Raw genomic sequence first — 9,287 nt, 5'->3', positions numbered from 1 at the left:
TGGCCATTATTGAGAAGTAGTGTATGTAGCATAAAGGCCAAGTGCATGGGTTTTGGAGTAGACTCTTCAGGATCAAATCCTATGGACTGTATGATCTTTCGCAAGGCACTCAAGAGAGAACAAAAGCACCTGCCTTCTGGGATGACTGAGTTCGTGTGCACAGAGCGCACAGAACAAGCGAGTCAGCTTACTCCATGAGTACAGGAAGTATCTACGGGGCTATTCCTGCATTGTAGGAACTGGGGCAATTCTTATTTACTTTTCTGTGTTGTCCAAATATATATAATGGATGTAGTTGACTTGTTTAATTGGGAGGAAACGGGGAGAAAAAGATGAGGAACATTTTACAAAACAACTGATCTAGACTCTTCAAAAATATCAAGGTCTTGAAAAACAACGAAAGCCTGAGGATGGTTCTGGATTAAAGAAGACTGAGAAGAGCTGACACCAGATGTGAAGTGTGGTCCCGGCAGATTGGGACAATCAGGGACATTTGAAAGTGGACTGTATGTTAAATAATAGCATTGCATCACTGTCACCAGGCCTGAATTTGGTAACTGTATTGTGGTTGCGTAAGAAATGTCATTTTTCTTAGGAGATACATGTTGAAATATTTAAGGGTAAAGGGCTAGGACTTATGTAACTTACTCTCCAATGGTTCAGAAAATATGTTTGTGTGTGTATGTGTGTATGTGTGTGTGTGTGTGTGTGTGTGTGTGTATGTGTGTGTGTGTATGTGTGTGTGTGTGTATGTGTGTATGTGTGTGTGTGTATGTGTGTGTGTGTATGTGTGTATGTGTGTGTGTGTGTATGTGTGTATGTGTGTGTGTGTGTGTGTGTGTGTGTGTATGTGTGTATGTGGGTGCAAGAGAGAGAGAAAAAAGGGAGCAAATATTATTGCAGGCCGGGCACGGTGGCTCATGCCTGTAATCACAGCACTTTGGGGGTCGAGGCAGGTGGATCACCTGAGGTCAGGAGTTCGAGAAACACGGAGAAACCCCGTCTCTACTAAAAATACAAAAATTAGCCAGGCATGGTGGCGCATGTCTGTAATCCCAGCTACTTGGGAGGCTGAGGCAGAAGAATCGCTTAAACCTGGGAGGCAGAGGTTGCAGTGAGCCAAGAACGTGCTATTGCACTCTAGCCTGGACAATAAGAGCGAAACTCAGTCTAAAAATAAATAAATATATATATATATGTGTGTGTGTGTGTGTGTGTATATATATGCGTATATATATACACACACATATATATACACACACACATATACATATATATATACACACACACACAATTGCAAAGTGTTAACTGTCAATGAATCAAAATAAATGGTATATGGATGTTGTTTGTACTTCTCTTGCAACTTTTCTGAAGCTGTCATCATTGTCAAAAAGAAAAACAGAAAGGCGGCCGGGCATGGTGGCTCACACATGTAATCTCAGCACTTTGGGAGGCCAAGGTGGGCAGATCCCGTGGGATCAGGAGCTCAAGACCAGCCTGGCCAACATGGTGAAACTCCGTCTCTACTAATACAAAAATTAGCTGAGCATGGTGGTGGGTGCCTGTAATCCCAGCTACTTGGGAGGCTGAGGCAGGAGAATCGTTTGAACCCGGGAGGCGGAGCTTGCAGTGAGCCAAGATCGAGCCACTGCACTCCAGCCTGGGCAACACAGTGAGACTCTATCTCAAAAAACAAAAAAAAAAAAAAAGAAAGAGGAAAAACAAAATAAAGGCAGGCCTGTACCCAGCTATCCTTTATTAGGCACCATGTGCCCTGGTCCAGTGTTAGGTCCGCCACTCCATGGCCTGGCAGTCCCTACTGGAGAAGCGCTCTGCAGTTTAATCTGTGAGTTGCAATACTCATTATAACCCCAGCAGTGCTCATAATAACAGCGCTCATAATAACCCCAAGTGTTCTCTTCACTATACGGCAGTGAACAAGAGTGAAGAAACTTCGGCTCCAGCAACTGCATGAGACTTAGACACGGCACCGTGATTCCATTTACATTAATAACAAATCCAGACAAAATGCTCCCAGACAGTTTGGGGCAGTGTACAGGGTAGTAAATCCCAGAGAAAGGAGAGGAAGTGATTACCATAACACTCAGAACTGTGCTGACCATGTGCGGGGGGACCTGGAAGGGCACATTTGGGGGCTCTGCAAGGTTACATGGGGACTCATTGTAAATTCTATGAATATACATTATACAGTGATGTTTTATACACACCACAGCGGGAAAAGTCCTACCAGGGCCACCTTGGGGAAGGCAGTGCGCGCCTGAGATCTGCAACCGTGTGTAGAACGCTGGCACCCAGGCTGTGCCCTCGGCCCAGGACAGTGTCCCGGCCAGGCCAGACGCAGTTCTAGACGACCCGGGGAAGGCGGACCCAGGGGCTGCTCCCCGAGGCCTTACGAGCAGCGCGGTGGGGAGGGTTGGCCCCGCCCCGCTTGGGAGGGGGTGCCCGGGGCGCCCCCTGGTGGTAGCCACCGGGAGTAAGTCTTGCAGAAGAGGAAGCTGTTGCCGCTTGCCCTGCGCCTCGGTCCCCTTCCTGCATCTTTGCCCCTGGCATCTTCCTCCTCCAGTGCTCACGACCTGTTTCTGGGGTTCACCTCAGCAAACGCCGACCTCACACCCACCTCTCCCAGGGAGGCTTTCCTCCTCCCCGCCTGGGCCCTCTCTCTCTGAAGTTGGTGTACAGTCAATCTGCACAACCTCTCAGGGCCTCTGTCAGCCTCGCGGTTCATACACGTGCGGTGTGGACGATGGGACAAAGACAATACTGCTGAGGCCTCCCACCGCCAGCTCTGTGCTCACCGCCCCACTGTGTCTAGGCTCCCTCCCTAAGCAACTTTGCTCATGCACAAGGCCAGTCCTTCCCTGTGCATTTTATTAAGTGCCTCCTTTGAGTCTCTGAGGCTATAGGAAAAAAGTCAGTGGCTGCCACTCCTGGGGGCTCTCAGGCTGGTGGGGGAAATAGGCCGGTGTGGGTGATGGGGTGTGATGGGGGCGCTAACATCACAGCCACAGAGCATCCAAGGAACCAGTGAGTGGGATAATGGGGGGTGGGACGGGGGGCCCAGGCAGGGGTCCGGGAGGGAGTGACCCTTGGGCAGGTCTTGAGGAATTCTGAGAGGGGTTGGAGGTGAGGCCCATGCCAGGGAAATGTGCATGGGCCCAGGGCCTGCTGGGTGAAGGACACAGGTCAGTGGGGTCAAGGAGCCAGGGGGAGGGTGCTGGATCTGCCTTGCTAATGTTGGAACAGGTCTCCAATAGCCCTCGCAGGCCTTTGTGGGATCACAGTGCTCTGCAGAGGCAGATGCAGGAGGACCCCCAGGGCAGGGTGGCTGCTGTCTGCACCCCTTTCACCCTAAGCCAGTGCTCTGGGTCTGAGGCCTGACAGCCCCAAGGGGGTTAGAGTCCAGGGCCCCAGCATCCAGCCCATGTATCCTGAACACCTACTATGCTGGTGGGTGGGGGAAGCAGCCAGGGAGGATGAGTAAGTCGTGGACCTTGCCCTCAAGGAGTCTGAGACCAGCACAGGATTAGATAAGCACACAGGGCTCCTTAACTCTGCAGGGAATGAGATAAGGGTGGCAGGAGAGGCCCACAAAGTCGGGTGTGGGCAGAGAGGGGAGCAGGGCCTGCACAGTCATGGGACGGTCTGCAGGGAGGGGTTGCTGAGCTGGGCCGTGGCAGGGGCCGATCGGGGCCCAGGGATTCGGAGCAGCCAGGACCGCGTGAGCAGAGCTGCCTGTGGGAAGGGGAGAGACACTGTCTTAGGGGCCAGATGTTTGCCGGCTGCCTACAGTCCTCAGAAGGAGACGGACTTGCTCTGTGACTTCAGCAAATGTGCACCCTCTCTGAGCCTGTGTCCTCCCCTCCCAAACAGGTTCATGATGGATGCCAGGAGGACCAGGTCCTGGATGTGCGTGCCCAGCAGAAAGAAAGGGCTCAATAGCCAACGCCTATTATTAAGCAATTTGACATTTATTCCTAGGTCTCTATTTCCCATTTTACAAATTTTATGTTTTAGTACCAGAAACCTTTTTATTCAAATGAAAAATTCCGACAGGGCACAGTGGCTCATGCCTGTAATCCCAGCAGTTTCAGGGGCTGAGGCAGGAGGACTGCTTGACACCAGGAATTTGAGACCAGCCTGGGTAACATGGTGAATCTCTATGAAAAATACAAAAATTTACCAGGCATGGTGGCACATGCCTGTAGTCTCAGCTATTTGGGAGGCTTAGTTGGGAGGATTGTGTGAGCCCTGGGAGGTGGAGGCTGCAGTGAGCTGTGATTGTACCACTGCACTCCAGCCTGGGTGACAGAGCAAGCAAGACCCTGTCTCAGGAAAAAAAAAAAAAAAAAAAAGGAAAATTTCCTCAGAACCCCGTTGTATAAGAAACAGGTGGGGCTGGGCGTGGTGGCTCATGCCTGTAATCCCAGCACTCTGGGAGGCCGAGGTGGGCAGATCATCTGAGGTCAGGAGTTCGAGACCAGGCAGGCCAACATGGTGAAACCCAGTCTCTACTAAAAATACAAAAATTAGCTGAGTGTAGTGGTGCATGCTTGTAATCCCAGCTATTTGGGAGGCTGAGGCAGGAGAATCACTTGAACCCGGGAGGCAGAGGTTGCAGTGAGCGGAGATCGTGTCATTGCATTCCAGCCTGGGCAACAGAGCAAGACTCTATCTCAAAACAAACAAACGAACAAACAAAAACCACAAAGAAATAGGTGGAAATGAGGCTTCTGTGGGAGGCGGGACAGGGGTGCGGTCAGCTGTCTTGTCCTGGGTTGGCTGCTCTTCCTCTACCAGCAGCTGGGGTCCTGGGCCCTCTTAGGAATCCCAGGGACTGGAGAAGCTGCTCCACCAACCACAGGGCTGTGCTCCAGGGAGATGAGACTGGCAAAGGAGGGGAGAGCAGGAAGCAGATGGGGAGGCTGACTCAGGGACCCTGTCCTGGGTGGGGGGCTCCAGCACAAACACTGGGCCCAGAGCACTCAGCCCCCCTTGGCCACATTGCATCGGTGGGTGCTTCCTCAGGGTGCAAGACAAAGGCTCAGGATCAGTTCAGCAAACACTGAGCACGCACCTGGGCTGGGAACTGAGCTCACAGATGGGGAGAGGAGCGAGACACAAACAGAAACCAGCGCCAGGGCTCCGAGACGGCAGTGCTCTGGGGCAGCACAGCGTGGGGTGCCCAGGTGGGGACTTAGAAGCTTCAAGAAGGCCTTCTGGAGGCAGCAAATGCTTGGATGGAGCTTGAAAGGATTAGTGAGCCTGGCAAATAACCTAGGAAGAGTGTTGCAGCCCGAGGGAATCGCATGGGCAAAGCATAGAGGTGCCGCAGGGCAGGCAGGGCAGGGGTGGGACTGAAGCTGTTCAGGCTCATCTCGGGGAATGAGACGGAGGGAGGTGGGACCATGAGTGCTGCACTGGGGTCGCAGGGTCTCCGCGGACTGCTGGACACCCCCGGCCCGCCCCTACCCCTGCAGGTCCTGGTGGCTGGCATTGAGGCGAACATACCTGTGACCTATGGAATTGGCAGCCAGAGGGGAGACGAGAGCACTGGCTGTCAATTCATAGGTCAGAGCCCTGTGCACTCGGTCTCAGCAGCCCACCGACAGCCCTCCACCACCCGCCACCATCTGGCCTGGGAGCGTCGCCACGGTAGTCCTGGCTGGTCTGCTGGGCAGCACCTGCCTCTCCTTCTTCCTGGGTACCGGCCCTCGCCCCAGATAACAGCAGCCCCACTGGAATCAGTGGACACTTCCACATGGAGTTGCTGTTACAGGGGGCGGGAGCCAATTGGAGGCCGGGGCCCTGCCTGGCATCCACCTTGGGCAGGGCTCTGGAGAGTGTCCCACGCCCGCTCACCTGGGCGCCCCAGTCTTCGTGGCCCCAAGTCCATGGTCTTTTCACCGAGGCTTCTTATCATCCAGGGCCCACAACTGGCGCCCCGTGTGCTGCCAGCACTCCTTCCTGGGCGAAGTCCAGGCTCAACCCCAAATCGGCCTCATAAAGCCGGGAGCGGCTCTGATTTACAACTCCTGGGCAGCCTTTGCCCGCTCTGATGACCCCACGCCCTCTGTCCCCAAGTTATTTTGTTTCCTTGTTTCTTTCCCAACCAGAGCTGGGTCTCAGTTTCAGGTCTGGCCACTGTCGCCTCTGCCCTTTGCCCACCCTCCCTGCTGCAGCCATGGGGCAGAGGGACCGCAAGGGACAGCTGGCGCTTGTCAATCCCCAGGAAACTCCCAGTGCCCGATTTCATGAGGATGGCCCCGTATGGGAAGCTGAAGATGAGACTGAGAAGACGTGTGGGGGGCTGTAGTGGGGGACACAGAAAGAGGGATAGTGAGGCAGAGGGGCTGAGAGAGGAAGAGAAGAGTAAGGCCGCAGATGGCGGTGCACACCTGGAATCCCAGCACTTTGGGAGACCAAGGTGGGAGGATCTCTTGAGCCCAGGAGTGCAAGACCAGCCTGGGCAACACAGTGAGACCCCATCTCTTTTTTTTTTTTTTTTTTTTGAGACGGAGTCTCGGTCTGTCGCCCAGGCTGCAGTGCAGTGGCCGGATCTCAGCTCACTGCAAGCTCCGCCTCCCGGGTTCACGCCATTCTCCTGCCTCAGCCTCCCGAGTAGCTGGGACTACAGGCGCCCGCCGCCTCGCCTGGCTAGTTTTTTGTATTTTTTAGTAGAGACGGGGTTTCACTGGGTTAGCCAGGATGGTCTCGATCTCCTGACCTCGTGATCCGCCGGTCTCAGCCTCCCAAAGTGCTGGGATTACAGGCTTGAGCCACCGCGCCCGGCCGAGACCCCATCTCTACAAAAAATAAAAAATTAGCCCAGTGTGGTGATGCATGCCTGTGGTCCCAACTACTCAAGGGGCTGAGGCCGGGGGATCACTTGAGCCTGGGAGGTCAAGGCTCCAGTGAGCTGTGATTGTGCCACTGCACTCCAGCCTCAGTGACAAAGAAAGACCCTGTCTCAAATAAAAATAAGAGGAGCAGGTAGAGAACTGGAAAGGAACAGAGAAAACAAACAGGGACAGTGGATGATGAGGTGAAGGAAGGGGGACGACAGGGAACTGGAAAAGATTTAGATACACAAACCTGCCACAGAACGTGAGGAACAGGCTTGAGCAGTGGCCTGCCTGGAGGGACGCTTAGGACCTCAGTGGCCTGGAAGACAGCAGGGACCTGGGAGCTGGGTGACCTTGAGCAAGTAGCATAACCTCTCTGAACCATTGTCCATATGTCAATCAGGACTTATGAGGCCACCCTGCACGCTGGCCTGGACTGGTGGGAAGCATCCGCCCTGGGACCCTTGGGTCTCTCTCCGCTGTGGGGAGAGGAAGCAGCTGCTGGCCGGGGTCCCTGAGTGAGCCCAGGGCTCTGGGAGGCAGAGCTTCCTCTTGCAAAGCGTGTTCTCATCCCTCCCAGACAGGTTCCGGTGACAGGTGCCAGTCCTGCAGAGACCCAGCAGGCATTTTGGGAGACTCCAAAGCTTCTGGAGAGAAAGAGGAGCTTTTAGAGTAGACTTGGGCCCTGCCCCCTTTGCCAGTGGTGGATACAGGCCTAGAGAGACAGAGGGGGCCACCCAAGGTCACAGAGCAGGGCCCCAGGGCCTGTGCTGCCCCAACAGCCTTCCCGAAGTGGCGTCCTCCCTCTCGGGATGCAGTCAGGGTGGGATGGGGGATCCCTGGGCTGGAATCCTGCTGCCTGGGGGGACAGGCCTGCGAAGGAAGACCCTGTAGTTGGTGGCTGGCCTTCCACTCAGCCTGGCGGCCCTTCCCACAGAGGCCTGGGTGAGACCAGCCTCCTGCGGTGTGGTGTCCAAGTGCCCTGGCCTGGCAGTGGCAGTGCCCGATCAGGAAGCCTGGCTCCACAGCTCTGAGCGCTGATGCTAAGGCCCCCTCATCCCACAGTGGAAACCAAGGCCCAGAGAGGAAGGAGTTGTGCCGGCCACCCCATGGCTGTCCAGGTCCCTTTCTTCCCCAGGATTGGCCACCCTTCAGAGAGGTGCCTGGGCTCAGGAGCCCCCTAGGACAGGGAGTGTGGCAGGGGTCCTACCACTCAGGAAGCCTCTTACCTGGGTCCTGGGCTGGCCCTCAGGGCACAAGGAGGAAGTGGGGACGCCCTGGGCCCAGGGCCTTTTGAGCCGTTGACCCAGCCCCTGGTGGTGGTTAATGATTATCCCACCACCGTCAATACTGATCACAAGTGCGGTTCGAAGGGCAGGAAGCCCTGGACTGTGCCCGGGCAGGGTGGGGCGGGTCCAGGAAGCATCAGGCTGGGCCCCATCTGCCTCTCCGGGTGGCATCAGCACCCAGTCATCCACAGCCCTGTCTCCTCCAGGGCCTCGCCCTCCTGATCTCTTACCAGCCCCAGGTGTCCGTGGGCAGCCAGGACCCGAGGCTCCCTTGGGATAAAGCTTCTGCTCTGTTCCCAGTGCCCAGATCTCCCCCACTCAGGAGGGGCCACAGAGTGGGGCTGGGGGACCTTCGCTAACCCCAGAGGCCTGCGGAACCTGGCAAAGTGAGGGCCCCCTGATTCCCAGCCCGAGCCTCAGTTTCCCCATGGACCCGCCCACCTTTGTGCAGTGCCACTGGGAAGCAGGGCAGGGAGGAGCACGGTGCTCTAATTGTGCTCACAAGAAACAAGATGTGTGGGGGGCAACGGGCACTCCGTGGTCCCATGTAAAGCTTTGTGCAGTGAGGGCTGGGATTCTGACTGCAGTGCTGCTCCAGAACCCCTCCCTGCTCCAAGTGCTGGAGCTCCGACCCCAGAGCGGAGTGGAAGCCAAGGGTCCAGAGGCCTGAGCCGCCCCTAAAGCCCCCACTAGGGATGGTGAGAGCAACCTCTAGAACGCCTCAGGCTCAGCCTTCCCTGAGTGGCCTCAAGTGACAACCAGGCAGGGTCAGCTGGGCAGGGAACACCAGGAAGGACTGAGACTCAGGGACCCAGGGTGTCGCCTCAGGTCCCATAGTCAGGGCTTGAGCCTGCCTGGCGTCCCCACAGCCAGGGGCCCTGGGGTCAGGCTGGACCCTGGGGTCTTGCAGGGACACAACCAATGTGGTCTGGGCAGGCAGGCTCCAAAGACCATCCCTCCCTCCCTGGCAGCCCCACGTAGCTCCTGCCATATCAGGAGCGGGGCTGGGGTGGCAGCCCCCTGGGAAGGGCAAGGCAGAGCTCAGAGCCAGCGGAAGGGGTGCAGGGCTGGGTGCCTCTGGGTCCCCCCTGTGCCCTGACCTGCTGGGCAAGGCCGGGAGGCGTGGCGACCCCTG

Source organism: Macaca fascicularis, chromosome 14 (genome assembly GCF_037993035.2).
Source record: "Macaca fascicularis isolate 582-1 chromosome 14, T2T-MFA8v1.1".
Taxonomy (NCBI): domain Eukaryota; kingdom Metazoa; phylum Chordata; class Mammalia; order Primates; family Cercopithecidae; genus Macaca; species Macaca fascicularis.
The sequence above is the reverse complement of the archived record's forward strand: the minus strand, read 5'-3'. Positions refer to the sequence as shown.